The sequence below is a fragment of the Artibeus jamaicensis genome, unplaced genomic scaffold (genome assembly GCF_021234435.1).
Source record: "Artibeus jamaicensis isolate MK-2021 breed Jamaican fruit bat unplaced genomic scaffold, CSHL_Jam_final contig_60, whole genome shotgun sequence".
Classification (NCBI taxonomy): Eukaryota; Metazoa; Chordata; class Mammalia; order Chiroptera; family Phyllostomidae; genus Artibeus; species Artibeus jamaicensis.
Window position 1 is genome coordinate 4,373,838 of NW_026521900.1, and position 14,736 is coordinate 4,388,573.

The following is a 14,736-nucleotide window of genomic DNA, read 5'->3' on the forward strand; positions in this document are numbered from 1 at the left end:
ACAACTGTAACAGCATAATCAATAAAAAAATTTTAAAAAGAGGGGAAAAAAAGAATATAGGAAAAACCAACTATGACAATACATTCAAGTTAAAAGACACCTTTCAATCCTAGAAAACTAAAATGGGGAGAACTCATAAATAGTAACACACATAAAACAAGGGCTACTAGTACATGAAACAACCCTAGACATTTTACCATTGACTACGGTGTAAAATGACAGCTTAGGACACTATTAACATGTAGCTTTTCTTCTGGTTATTAGTCAATGTGTATAAAATTAGGTTAAATTTTTTCTACTCAATTACCATCATTTCTCCCTTTTACCCTTTTCCTGATTTTCTCTAGCAACCTTTTTCCTTTGGTTTGACCAGCTGGACTCAAAAGGTTTAGAACCTAAAGTAAGTATTAACTCTTATTGGAACAACACTTGAGAAATGCAATTCTAGAAAAGCCAAATTGTAACTGAAGTGGTCTGACAAAGTTAGGCAGCCATTCTCAATGTGACAATGTGCCAGAGTAATCACTAGGTAAATAACTTCTCTTATGGCTAGATCACATAACCCAGCATGATACTGGTATGCTCCCTGGTGAGGTACTGCAAAGCCATATGCACAATCACCCACCCATGTAAGTCTTCAATAAATACAAAACATCATTTAAAACCATGTTAATAACTAAAAATATTGCATTTTATTGGCCTGTTTTTCACCTTGAACTGGCTTGGAGTATTGTTCATAATACAGAAGACACCAATAGTTAATTAGTTGCCATTCTAAGCTCCTTAGATTTCAGTACTTCCCACTCTTCAAGCCTCAGAACCTTTTTGGCAGTAATACTGGTATTCTTCATTAGCATTGCTGCTGTCATGAGACCAACACCCCCAGGGACTGAATTAATGTAACCAGCTTTCTTCTAGACTCCTTCAAAATCCACATCTCCAACCATCTTGGGCTTGGCAGTGATGGGACTTTGAAATCTGCTCCTACCTTGACCCTATGTGCTGTAATCAGATTTGAAATGCCTGCAGTAGAAACCACAATATCTGCAAGAACTGTATGTTTGTTTTGTCAGCTGCTTTTTGAGAGTGTATTGATGAGATATTGTAATAGTGGCATCACCTCCAGGATGTTCATGCACCCCCATCTGTGTCTAGTATCACTGTAACATTTTTTGACCTTCCAGCTAGAACCACATTATTCTCTAGGGTTGGAATGCCAGTTTGCTTAATTATTTTTCACTCAACCCATGAGGTAGTGAAATGAAACATTTCATTGGTAGGTGAAATTTCATTTCATGTGGTAGTAATATGGGATACTAGCCCATATAAATTCTCCTCACATTGATTTCATGAAAGCCATCAACATCCTTGTCTGGAGAAACAGCACTGCAGTTCCTTTTCTCATGTACTCTGTACTCTGTACTTCCTGTACTCTGGAAGAGACAGCTGAACAAGGAAGTCATCTTCAGTATCATTATCATTTAGTTTACTAATCAAATTCAATAGTTCTTCCTCTGAAATTGAAGCCAGATTCACAAATGTCACACTTTTGATTCTCATATCTGCAGTGACCCTGGTTTTACTGAGGGCATAGGAATAACTTGCAGGATTCTAACCAACCAGAACCATGCTCAGGTGTGGCCGTTGGCTACTTGCTCCCGCTCACTCTTCCACTTTCTGCTGCACTTCTTACCTTATCTGCTGGTCAAGTTTCCCTCAAAAAATGACAACTTCATTTGAAGTGCTGATAGGTGGGGGGACAATGGAAGAGGTGGCAGTTCTGTGTAAGCCTGAGCAGCCAGGTGGCCAATGTGGACACAAGAGAAGCAGCAGCCATGAGAATGCCGTGGTCTGTGTTGGACTACATATACCTTATATAATTATAAATGTTCCGTCTAGTCAAACTAACTACAATGGCAAAATATAGGGTATTAGTTATAAATATTTCCAGACCTTCATCAGTTGTACACTAGATAGCAGGAGGAATAAAAAAAAAACACTCCCACTCTTAAACATACCCACCTACATACTTCTTCGAGAGCATCTATCAATGCTAATTAAACTTTGCCAGGAGATTTAGAAAATATTCTGGATTTCTGAAGGAACTGAAAGTCACATGACCAGTGAGGGAACCCTGCAATCTTTTTTTTAAATAAAATATTTATTTTATAAATATATTTTATTGATTATGCTATTACAGTTGTCCCATTTCCCACCCCTTTCCTCCCCTCCACCCTGTGCACCCCCTTCCACCCACATTACTCACTTTAGTTCGTGTCCATGGGTCATATATATAAGTCCTTTGGCTTCTACATTTTCTATACTACTCTGAACCTCACTCTGTCTATCTTCTACCTACCATTTATGCTACTTATTCTCTGTAACTTTTCCCCCTCTGTCCCCACCCACTCCCCCTCTGATAACCCTCCATGTGATCTCCATTTGTGTGATTCTGTTCTAGTTGTTTGCTTAGTTTGTTTTTGTTTTAGGTTTGGTTTTTAGTAACTGTGAGTTTGTTGTCATTTTACTGTACATGTTTTTAATTTTTTTCTTAGGTAAGTTCCTTTAAGATTTCATGTAATAAGGGCTTGATGATGGTGAACTTCTTTAACTTGACCTTATCTGAGAAGCACTTTATCTGCCCTTGCATTCTAAATGATAGATTTGTTGGATAGAATATTCTTGGATGTAGGTCCTTGCCTTTCATGACTTCAAATACCTCTTTTCCAGCCCCTTCTTGCCTGAAAGGTTTCTTCTGAAAAAGCAGCTGATAGCTTTATTGGCACTCCTTTGTAGGTAACTATCTCCTTTTCTCTTGCTGCTTTTAAGTTTCTCTCCTTATCTTTAATTTTGGATAACGTAATTATGATGTGTCTTGGTGTGTTCCTCCTTAGGTCCAACTTCTTTGGGACTCTCTGAGCTTCCTGGACTTCCTGGAAGTCTATTTCCTTTGCCAGATTGGGGAAGTTCTCCTTCATGATTTATTCAAATAAGTTTTCAATTTCTTGCTCTTCCTCTTTCCTTTCTGGTACCCCTATGATTCGGATGTTGGAATGTTTAAAGATGTCCTGGAAGTTCCTAAGCCTCTCCTCATTTTTTTGAATTCTTGTTTCTTCATTCTGTTCTGGTTGAATGCTTATTTTTTCCTTCTGGTCCACACTGATTATTTGAGTCCTGGTTTCCTTCTTGTTACTGTTGGTTCCCTGTACATTTTCCTTTAATTCATTTTTCATAGCCTTCATTTTTTCCTCTAATTTGCAACCATAGTCAACCAATTCTGTGAGCATCCTAATTACCAGGTTTTTTTTTAAAATAACTGTACATCTGATAGGTTGGCTATCTCTTTGTCACTTAGTTGTAGTTTTTCTATAGCTTTGATCTGATTTTTCATTTGGGCCATTGTTTTTTGTCTCGGTGCACCAGTTACATAGTAAGGAGTGGAGCCTCAGGTGTTCAACAGGGCAGGGCAACCCACGTTGCTGCGCTGTGATGCTGTATGTGGGGAAGGGTTTTGAGAGGGAACAATGCCATTTGTTCTGCTCTCTGCCAGTTTTCAGTCACTTCCTCAGTTACCCACAATCAAATTGGCCCCTTCTGGTGCTGATTCCTGGGTGGGTGGGATTGTGTACATTCTAGGACCCTGTTGGTCTCACCTGTGAGGCTGGGAGTGTCTCCTGCTGTTTCATCAACCTCTACAGGTGTTCTCAATCATAGGTTGGAGGCTTTATTTCCGTGTGCTGGAATCCTGCGTTGCATGGTCTGTCTCACTCCCCAGTTGTTCCTCCTGGTTTATCTGCACGGGAATGTGGGACTGCCCATATCAAAATCCGCCACCTCACCTGGTCCGCCAGCCACCTCCTTGCCAGCCCCGGTCCTCCAGCAGCTGCCTTGCCCTAAGTCCTCTCCACCCAGCTGCCTGCCTCTGCCCCTCCTATAGGTCTGGATGAATGTTTCTTCTTTAACTCCTTTGTTGTTGGACTTTCATACAGTTAGACTTTCTGTCAGTTCTGGTTGTTTTTTGCTTTTAAATTTGTTTTTGTCCTTCTTGGAACAAGCACAGTGTGTCTACCTACACCTCCATCTTGGATGGAAGTCACAAAATTGGAACCCTGCATCTTGAACCGAGTACTATGGGCAGCATTATCACACATGCTTTGTCTCTTTAGCCCTCCTCTACTCTATGCTCCACACCCAGAGCTGGCAATCCCAAATGGAACAGACTGAAGTCATTGACTACATGGAACCAAGTGGAAATAATTCAAATGCCCAAGCATGTATATAAAAATATCAGTCAAATAATACTTGATTCTAATTTTTCTATTTTACTTTTTTCAAATTCTGTTTTAAAACCTAAAAATCCAAGGCCATGCTCAAATGTTTATCACATATGTAACTGGCTCTATTTATTCTTTAGATCTGTACAGGCATCTGTCAGAGATATTGTGGGTTCAGTTCTAGACCACCACAATAAAGGGACTATAGCAATAGAGTGACAATTTTTTTGGTTTCCCAGTACATATAAAAATCATGTTTACATTATGCTGTAGTCTATTACGAGTGCTACAGCATTATGCCTAAAACAATATACGTATCTTAATTTAAAATACTTACTGCTAAAAAATGTTACCCATCACCTTAGCCTTCAGAGATTCATGATCTTTCTGTTGGTAGTCTTGCCTAGATGTTGATGGCTGCTGACTGATCGGGGTGGTGGTTGCTGAAGGTTGGGGTGGCTGTGGCAATTTCTTAAAATAACAAATTTGCTGCATCAATTGACTCTTCCCTTCAATTTCTCTGCAGCATTAAATGCTATTTGATGGCATTTTACCCACAGTAGAAATTCTTTCAAATTGGAGTCAATGTTCTCAAACCCTACTACTGCCTTATCAGCTGTTTATGTAATACTCTAAATCCTTTTTTTGTCATTTCAATGGTCTCCACAGCATCTTCACCAGGAGTAGATTCCATCTCAGGAAACCACTTCCTTTGCTCATCCATATGAAGCAACTTCTTACCTGTTCAAGTTTCATTGTCAGATCAAAGCAATTCAGTCACTTCTTCATGCTTCCCTTCTAATTCAAATTCTCTTGCTATTTCTACCACCTCTGCAGTTACTTTCTCCATTATTCTTGAATCCCTCAAAGTCATTCATGAGGGTTGAAATCAACTTCTAAATTCCAATAAATGTTGATATTTTGACTCTACCGATAAATCACAAATGTTCTTAGTGGCATCTAGAATGAATATTTTTCAGAAGTTCTTCAATTTCTTTTGCTCAGATATAGCTTTATAAAATGCATTTTTAAAATAATATAAAATTACTCCTTAATCCATGGGCTGGAAAATGGATTTTATGTTAGCAGGCACAAAAACAACATTAATCTCAATGTATGTTTCCATCAAAGCTCTTCTCAATGAACAGTAATATTTTGAAAAGAAATCTCTTTTTCTGAGCAGGTCTTGACAATGGACTTAAAATATTCAGTAAACTGTGTTGTAAACAGATGTGCTGTCATCCAGGCTTTGTTTTTCCATTCACACAGGGATGGGCAAAAGTAGGTTTACAGTTGTGAGTGACATTGAGTTAATAAATCTATTGTAATGATCATAACCTGCATGTCTTTTTCCATATGAACAACTGTAAATCTACTTTTGCCCACCACTGTAGAGCACAGGCAGAGTCAATTTAGCATCATTCTTAAGGGCCTGAGACTTTAAGATAGTAAATGAGCATTACTTTCCAACTTAAAGTCACTGTCTGCATTAGCACCTAACAAGAGAGTCAGCTGGTCCTTTGACATTGCAAAGCCAGGCATTGACTTCTCCTAGCTATGAAAACCCTAGATTGCATCTCTTTCCAATATAAGGCTATTTCACCTACATTGAGATTCTGTTGTTTATTGTATCCTATTAACCTTCATTAATATCTTAGATCTTCTGAATAACCTACTTCAAGTTCTTTTTTTAAAAACTGTTGTTCAAAAACAGTTGTCTCCACTTCTCCCCCATCACTCTACCCCACCCTAGGCATCCCTATCGCCATCCTATCTTTGATCCTACCCGCCTTGGGCTTTGTCCATGTGTCCTTTACACATGTTCCTCAACAACCCTTCTTCCTTTCACCCTTATTATCCCCCCCACCTTGCCTCTGGTTACTGTCACTTTGTTCTTAATTTCAATGTATCTGGTTCTATTTTGCTCGCTTGTTTTGTTGATTAGGTTACACTTATAGATGATATTGTATGGTATTTCTCTTTCATTGCCTGGCTTATTTCACTTAGCATAAGGCTGTCCAGATCCATCCAAGTTGTCACAAAGGGTAGGAACTCCTTCTTTCATTCTGCTGCACAATATTCCACCATGTAAATGTACCAGTTTTTGATCCATTAATTTACTGATGGGCACTTAGGCTGCTTCCAGCACTTGGCTATTGTAAATTGTGCTGCTATGAACATTGGGATGCATAGGTTCTTTTGAATCAGTGTTTCAGGATTCTTAGGGAATAGTCACAGCAGTGGAACTCCGGGTCAAAGGGCAGTTCCACTTTTAGTTTTCTGAGGAAATTCCATACTGTTTTCCACAGTGGCTGTACCAGTCTGCATCCCCACCACAGTGTACTAGGGTTCCCTTTTCTCCATGACCTCACCAGCACTTTTTGTTGATTTGTTTATGACAGCCATTCTGACCAGTGTGAAGTGGTATGTGGTTTTAATTTGCATCTCTCTAATGGCTAGTGATACTGAGCTTCCTTTCATATATCTCTGGGCCCTCTGTATGTCCTCCTTGGAGAAGTGTTTGTTCAGGTCCTTTGCCCATTTTTTAATTGGATTTCTGTCTTCCTGGAGTGGAGCTGTGTGAGTTCTTTATATTTTGGAGATCAAACCTCATCTTGCATTTTTATGTTATAGAAAAAGCTTCTTTCCTTAAACCTAATGAAGCAGCCTCTGCTAGATTCAAACTTTTCTTCTGCCACTTCCTCAGCCTTCATAGAATTGAATAGAGTTAGGACCTGAATTAGGCTTAGGCTTAAAGAAATGTTGTGGTAATAAACTGTTTCACTTTCTTAACATCCAAGTGTCCAGTGGACTAACACTTTGAATTTCATTCAGTAACTTTTTCTTTGTATTCAAACATGGCTAACCATTTGGTGTGGGAGGCCTAGCGTTCTGCCTGTGTTGGCTTTCGACATACCTTACCCACTAAGCATTTCTAGCTTTTGATTTAAAGTGAGAGACTTGTGACTTTTTCTTTCACTTGAAAATGTATAGGCCATTAGAGGGTTATTAATTAACTTAATGTCTACATTGTTGTACCTCACAGAATAAGGCCTGTAGAGAGGGAAATATGGAGAAACAGGTGATCAGTGGAGTAGTTAGAACACACAGGTTTATCGATTAAGTTCACCATCTTGTATGTGTCTGGTTCATGGCACTCTAGAACAATTACACAACAGTAACATTAAAGATCACTGATCACAGATTACAACAAATGTAATTATAATGAAAAGGTCTGAAATAAGGTAACTGTAAGGATCTTCTGAGTAAATCACCAAATAATAAAAAAATGTACTAAACTTTTGAGCTCAGCAAATATAATTTTCTTTTTAAAAAATTATTTTAATTGTCATTCGAGTATAGATTTCTGACTTTTGCTCCCATCCCAGTCCACCCCCCAACCTTCCCTACCTCCCTCCCATTTCCACACCCCCCCCCGTTTCCACCCCCACTTGTTTTTGTCCATATGTCCTTTATACTTGTTCCTGTGAACCCTTCCCCTTTTCCCCTGAAGTTTCCTCCCCTCTCTCCTCTGGTCACTGTCAGCCTGTTCTCTATTTCAGTGTCGTGTCTTTGGTTATATTGTGCTTGCTTCTTTGTTTTGTTGTTTAGGTTCCTGTTAAAGGTGAGATCATATGGTATTTGTCTTTTACCGCCTGGATTATTTCACTTAGCATAATGCTTTCCAGTTCCATCCACACTGTTGCAAAGGATAGGTGTTCTTTCTTTCTTTCTGCTGCATAGAATTCCATTGTGTGAATGTACCCTAGTTTTTTGCGAATATAATTTTAAATATCAAACAGAAAAATATGCACATAAAATGGCCTTACCTTACTGAAATTAAAAATCATAGTTCACTGTCTTTCTTTACAGGCAAATTTCAGAATAGCTCTTATGGGAATTCAATTAGGTGCTCATAGAGGGAGATCATGGAAAATTTGGAAGCAATAGAAAATGCAGAATTATAATTGCAGTGACTAGAGCTAGTGCCATTTGTTGTAAGCACCAGTTGTTAGTTACCACACTAAATAAATTTGACATTTTTTTAAAAAGTGCTACAAAAGGCGTTTACCTTTATTTATTTATCTGTATGTAATTTCATTTATGATTACTCAGGAAGAAATCAATTATTGTGTTAACAGTATTAAGAACATGAAGATGTATTTCCCATCTTAAAAACATTCATTAACATTCAGATTAATATAAAAAATTAACAATCAGACCTCTTGAAACAAACAGAAATATCTGTTGAATTTAAGATTTGTAAGTACTTTCAATAGGAAACTTGCTTTTATTTCATGGAGCTACCACTCTTTAAACATTCTCAAATAATGAGAGTGGTTATACATCTGTTGAATATGTAAAAATATGCAAGCTGCTTTACTGAATCCCAGGAATAACAACTTGTAGGAACTAATATAATAAGGCAAGCACATACAAGGGGGGACCTCCCACAAAAACCAGAATTATCTTCTGGAGGGCAGACCCCTAGTAAAACAGGCTTTACCTGCTAGGTGAGTGTTCTAGGAACCCATCTGTATCTGTGTACTAGATGGCATTATTGTGAGAGGATGTCTTCGGCTGCAGTGAATTTTTTTGAAGATTCTTTCAATATGTTTGCCCATTTCACAATGGGTGGTTTACAAGCACACCTGCCCATACGGAGCTGATGTTCAGCAGTTTTGGACCAAAAAACAGTATGACCTCTCTGCTCCATCCTCCCTATCCACCAGATTTGCCCCAAACAACTTTTTTTGTGTGTGTCCCTGGATGAAAAAAGGCCTCAAAGGGAAACATTTTGCTGATGTGGAAGAGGTGAAACAGAAACAGCAGAAGCACTAAAAAGGCATCAAAATCGAGTTCAAAAACTGTTTTGAGCAATGGAAAAAATGTCTTGCTAGGTGTATTGAATCAAATGGAGAGTACTTTGAAGGTGAGTGAAGTTTAAATACGTGAGAATAAATACCAATTTTTTATTTAAAAATTTTGAGGGTTTCTTTGGTCCCCCTTCATATACTCGGTTTATACATCTTTATAATTAGTTTTGATAGCTAGTTTGTCCTTTGCTTTGTGGTTTTCAGACTTACTCATTCACCCCCAATTTAATAGGTTTATTATTACTATTACTGTAAGTAAGCTCTACACAACTGTGAAAATTGGTTCTTTCTTAGGTCTAACTCGTAATGCTAGAGCCATCTCTTATCGGTTGCACAACCCTATCTGAGAGAGATCAAGGCACTTTTTTTTGTCATTTCTCAACACTATGAAAAAGGGAAGAAGACAGTATTACCTCTACTTTAAAGATAAAAATGGAAGTATAGAGAGTACAAAGACAACTTCTAGTAATGTCCTAGTTTCTTGAATTTGGTGCTGGATATAGGAATATATTCAGTTTGTAAAAGTTCATTAAGCTATATACACTAATAATTTGTATAGTCTTCTGTATGTTATGTTATACTTCACTAAAAAATTAAAAAAAAATAAAAACTAGCCCTGGCTGGTGTAGCTCAGTGGATTGAGCGCGGGCCTGCGAATCACACGATCGTGGTTCGATTCCTAGTCAGGGCACATGCCTGGGTTGCAGGCCAGTTCCCAGCAGGGGACTCACAGGAGGCAACCATACACTGATATTTCTCTCCTTTTCTTCCTCTCTAAAGATAAATAAATAAAATCTTAAAAAAATAAAACCTAGAGATTCAGATTTCAAAACATACAGTAACTTGCCTAAAGTGGCAGAGGCAGGCCCCAAAGCAGGCCATGTCACTCCTGGTAGTATTCAGTGCTCTACATCCAATTGCCCTTGTTCCCTTGTTGCTTTCACTGTTAATCATTTCCTTCCACTCTATCTCTTATTTCTCCTTTGGTCATCGACAAATAAAATATTCTACCTCATGATCAGACTATACCTGAAATATCACACTTAATAAACTTTCTCCTTCATAGAGCTACCACTAGCTATAAAGTCAACTTAATCTTACATACATGCAGTAATATGTATCCCTGCAACCACCAAGGCTCATCCTAGTTAGGAGACCCAAATTCATTTCACTAATCCATAACCATTCTTTGGTAGTCTGACTGCAACCCTTATAAATAATTACTGCATTGTGTACAATTATAGTTGTAACTATATCTCATTATCTGTTTAACTGTTTAAGTCAATCTTTATATTTTCTTTGAATATGCTAACAATTGAAAATTGGGAGTGGGGAAACTCAGGGTATTCCCCACATCTTTTAAATTCTCTGAAATAATGGGAAAACATCAGTAGAACAATTCTGCAGAAACCAGATTTGGTCACATAAATATTTCTTTCCAATCATCTCTCAATACCATCTAGACACATTATAAATCCATCTGTACTAACCACAATCATCTTTAAAAGATTAGGTCCTCATCTTCCCCCAGTGTATTCATACAAACTGTTCCCTCTGACTGGAACACCTTCCCATTTGTCTAGCCCCTCTCTATTAATCAAGACAGCTCAAGTATCCAAGAATTGTTTTTAATTCCCCTCAGATCAAGTTAAGCATTCTCTCCTTAGTGCTCACGAAACACAGGACTGCTATATACCAGTAGAAAGAACAATGAATCAAGAGTCACAAAACTCACTGATAAAACATTAAAGTATCTTGTGGAGTCTTAAAGATATTTTTACTTAGATGCTAGATCATTACCCCAATTCTCACTCTAAGTAGGCTGGGTTCTCTTTCTATTTCTATATTTTGTCATAGAAACCCTTTGGCTTTCCTTCACAGCACTCACAATTATATTTTAAACAATTATTTGTAAAATTATGTAACATCTCTAGAGTTCAGAAGAAGCTGGAACATAGTAACTGCTCAATACATTTTGTTGAATGAGTGTTTCCAAGACGTTCCATACCATTTTGGTTCACTTGATATGCCATTTTGGTTCACTTGATAGCCCATTTTGGTTTACTGCTTCAAAAACAATGTTCTGAATTAGTATGCAAAAGCTGCTTCACATATGCAATTTATGGTTACAGACATTATGGAACAATAACAAGTATGGCAAACTGAGAGTGAAATAATTGAATTATTTATGTTTACTTTCCCAGTTTTTAATTTTGTCCAGTTTTATTGAAAAATAATTGACATGCATCATGGTATAAGTTTCAGGCATACAGCATTATGGTTTGACTGACATATATTGTGAATACTTCCCCTATTAAATGAGTTCCCAAATGGCAGGGACTATGTACAATTATAGCAAGGTGGCTGAACGGTTTAGAGGGTAAGAGTCAAACTTAGGCTCCCAGTTTACCTGTCAAGAGCTTGGTAACAATTAACAGGTCGCTTACACTCTGTTTCTTTACATATCTATAAAATAAAGATAATACCACTTAACTCCTGGGATTGTTGTATATTTTCCCTAGCTTTATTGAGATATAATTGATAAATAAAAATTGTACACGTTAAAGGTATACAATGTGATTTCACACATACAGTGTGAAACAATTATCACAGTAAAATTACCAAACCAATTAAGATTTCCACCCACTCACATTATTAACCATTACCTTCTTTTTGTGGGGAGAGCATTTATGATCTACTCTGTAAGCAAATTTCAAGAATGCAATGCAGCATTGTTAACTATAGCCATCATGCTGTACATTAAATCCACAGACCTTATTCATTCTGCACAACTGAAAATTTGTACCTTTTGAGCAACATCTCATTTATTCCACCCTTGGGAACTACCATTCTAATCTCTGCTTGTATGAGTTTGACTATTTTTAGATTCCACATATATGTGAGATCATGCAGTATTTGTTTTTCTGTGCCTGGATTACTTCACATAGCATCATGTCCTTCAGGTTAATATCTGGGGTCTGTTCATGAAAGTATTTTTCATGTACTATGAAAAATAGAGACATTTATTGAAGAAGATACAAGAAACATTGTACACAGAAGAATGGCACCTTGAGACCTCACCCAATTGTCATCAGCTGCTCCTTCATATTTTTCTGCTTCACATTAATAGTCTGAAATTGCTTCACTTTCAAAGATGACTTTAGTTTTAGGAAAAGCTGGAAGACACAGGGCACCAAATCTGAGTTGTAGGGGGGCTGAGTCACCTGGATGATTTGATGTTTCAACAAAAACCTCTGCATGAAATGTGATGTATGAGTGGGTGTGTTGTCATGATGAAGCTGCCAATCACTGTTGCCCATAGCTGTGGTCCTCTGAATCATCCAAATAGTTTCCATAGAGGAATATTCAAGCTTAATGCAAAATTTGAGGCAGATTTGTTGTTTTCTTGCTCTGTCATTTTGAATGTGACAGCTACACAGCACACATGCTCACTCAAGGGAGTCTACCACCCCCACCGACTAGTACAGTGAAGTCATCACTGCTCACATGTGGGCATTCCAGTCCACACTCCCTGGCTTCCAGGTTACATCGATGCCATGCAAACTATTCTCATCATATTAATTATGGTTGGACTTCTTCAGACAGACCTCATACAAACAGAATTTTCTTTTTTAATGGGTTGAACAAAATTACATTATGTGTGTGTGTGCATGTGCGATCACAGACCACATTTTCTTTATCCGTTCATCCACTAATGGTCATTTCGGTTGTCTACACATGTTGGCTACAATGAATAATGTTGCAATGGACATGGAAATGCAGCTACCTCATTGAGATACTGATTCATTTTCTTTGGATATAAACCAGAAGTGGAATTGCTGGACTATATGGTAGTTCCACTTTTAATTTATTGAGAAACCTCCATACTATTTTCCAAAATGGCTGTACCAATTTGCATTCTTACCAACAGTGTACAAAAGTTCCCCTTTCTTCACATCCTTGCCAACACTTGTATTATTCTTGGTGACAACCATATTACAGGTGTGTTATCTCATTGTGCATTTGATGTGCACTCTCTAATGATTGGTGATGCTGAGTGATGCTATGAACATCTCTCTTACAACTGCTTTTGCTGTTTCCAACAAGTTTTAGTATGCTGTGTTTCCATTTTCATTAGTCTCACAATATTTTTTGATTTCTTCTTTGACCCATCAGTTGTTCAGGAGTGTGCCATTCAATTTCCATGTTTGTGAATTTCCTCCTATTACTGATTTCAAGTTTTATACTATTGTGGTTGGTATGATTTAAATACAATCTTAACTTCTAAAGTTTAAGACTTGCTCTGTGGCTTAACATGATTTATCCTGGAGAATGTTCCATGTCTACTTAAAAGGAATGTGTATTTTACTGCTGTTGGATGGAATATTCTGTATATATCTGTTAGGTCCATCTGGTCTACAATATTATTCAAGTCCTGGATAATCCTCTGTTTGGATATTCCATCCATTATTTGAAGTAGGATACTAAAATACCCTACTATTATTGTGTTGCTATCTATTTCTCCCTTTGGTTCTGTTAATGTTTGCATTATATATTTAGGTGCACTAATGTAAGGTGCATATATGTTTATAATTATATATCACCCTAATGGATTTAAACTTTTATTATTACATAATGTCCAACTTTGCTTTTGTGACAGTTTTTGACTTAAAGTCTATTTTGTCTTATATAAGTATAGCCACTCCTACTCTCTTTTGTTTATAATTTCACGGAATATATGTTTACACCAATACAGTATTAGAATATTCTGAATTTGAGTACCTATATACTTACTTTCACCAGAGAGTTTTCATATGTTATCTTTTTGCTAATTAGTGTCCTTTCATTTCAACTTAAAAATTCTTTTATCATGTCTTGTAAGGCAGGTCTAATGGTGATGAATTCCGTCAGCTTTTGTTTGTCTTGGAAAGTCTGGGAAAGCTTTTATTTCTCCTTTATTTGTGAAGTACAGCTTCACAAATTATTTTTGTTAAATCTATCAAACCTTTTTTGTTGAAGTAACATTAGTGATTAACATAAGTTCCAGGTATACAACAGTATAATTCAGTATCTGTATACACTATAGCTGCTCACCATCAAAAGTGTAGACTGATCGCCTTTAAGATATATCTGACACCCTTTACTCATTTTATCCCCTCCCTACCTCCCTTTCTCTCTGGTAACCACCAACTTGTCCATATCAATGAGTTTGTTTTTGCTTTAATTTTTCATTTCTTTCTTATATTCCACATGAGTGAAATCATATGGTATTTGTCCTTTTCCACATGACATTTCACTTAGCATAATATTCTCATGGTCCATTCATGTCATTGCAAATGGCAATATTTCATCATTTTTATGAGTGAATAGTATTCTATACATATGTGTGTGTGTATCTCAAATATTCTTTATCCATTCATTCACTGATGGACACAGAGGTTTTTTCCATATCTTGGCTATTGTAAATAATGCTATAATGAACATGGAGTACATATATCATTTTGAACTACAGCTTCCATAGTTCTTCAGTTCTAACTTTTAGTCAAAGGTGTACTTCACAAATGAAGGAGAAATAAAAGCTTTCC

At 37.2% G+C, this 14,736-nt stretch overlaps 1 protein-coding gene and 1 pseudogene across 9 annotated transcripts in view; both read right to left on the reverse strand.

Annotated features, from left to right (window-relative positions):
- Window positions 1–14,736, reverse strand: part of CASK (calcium/calmodulin dependent serine protein kinase) — a 490,261-nt gene that overhangs the window by 440,557 nt on the left and 34,968 nt on the right. The window lies entirely within an intron of this gene.
- Window positions 225–1,852, reverse strand: LOC119063909 (bifunctional methylenetetrahydrofolate dehydrogenase/cyclohydrolase, mitochondrial-like; annotated as a pseudogene).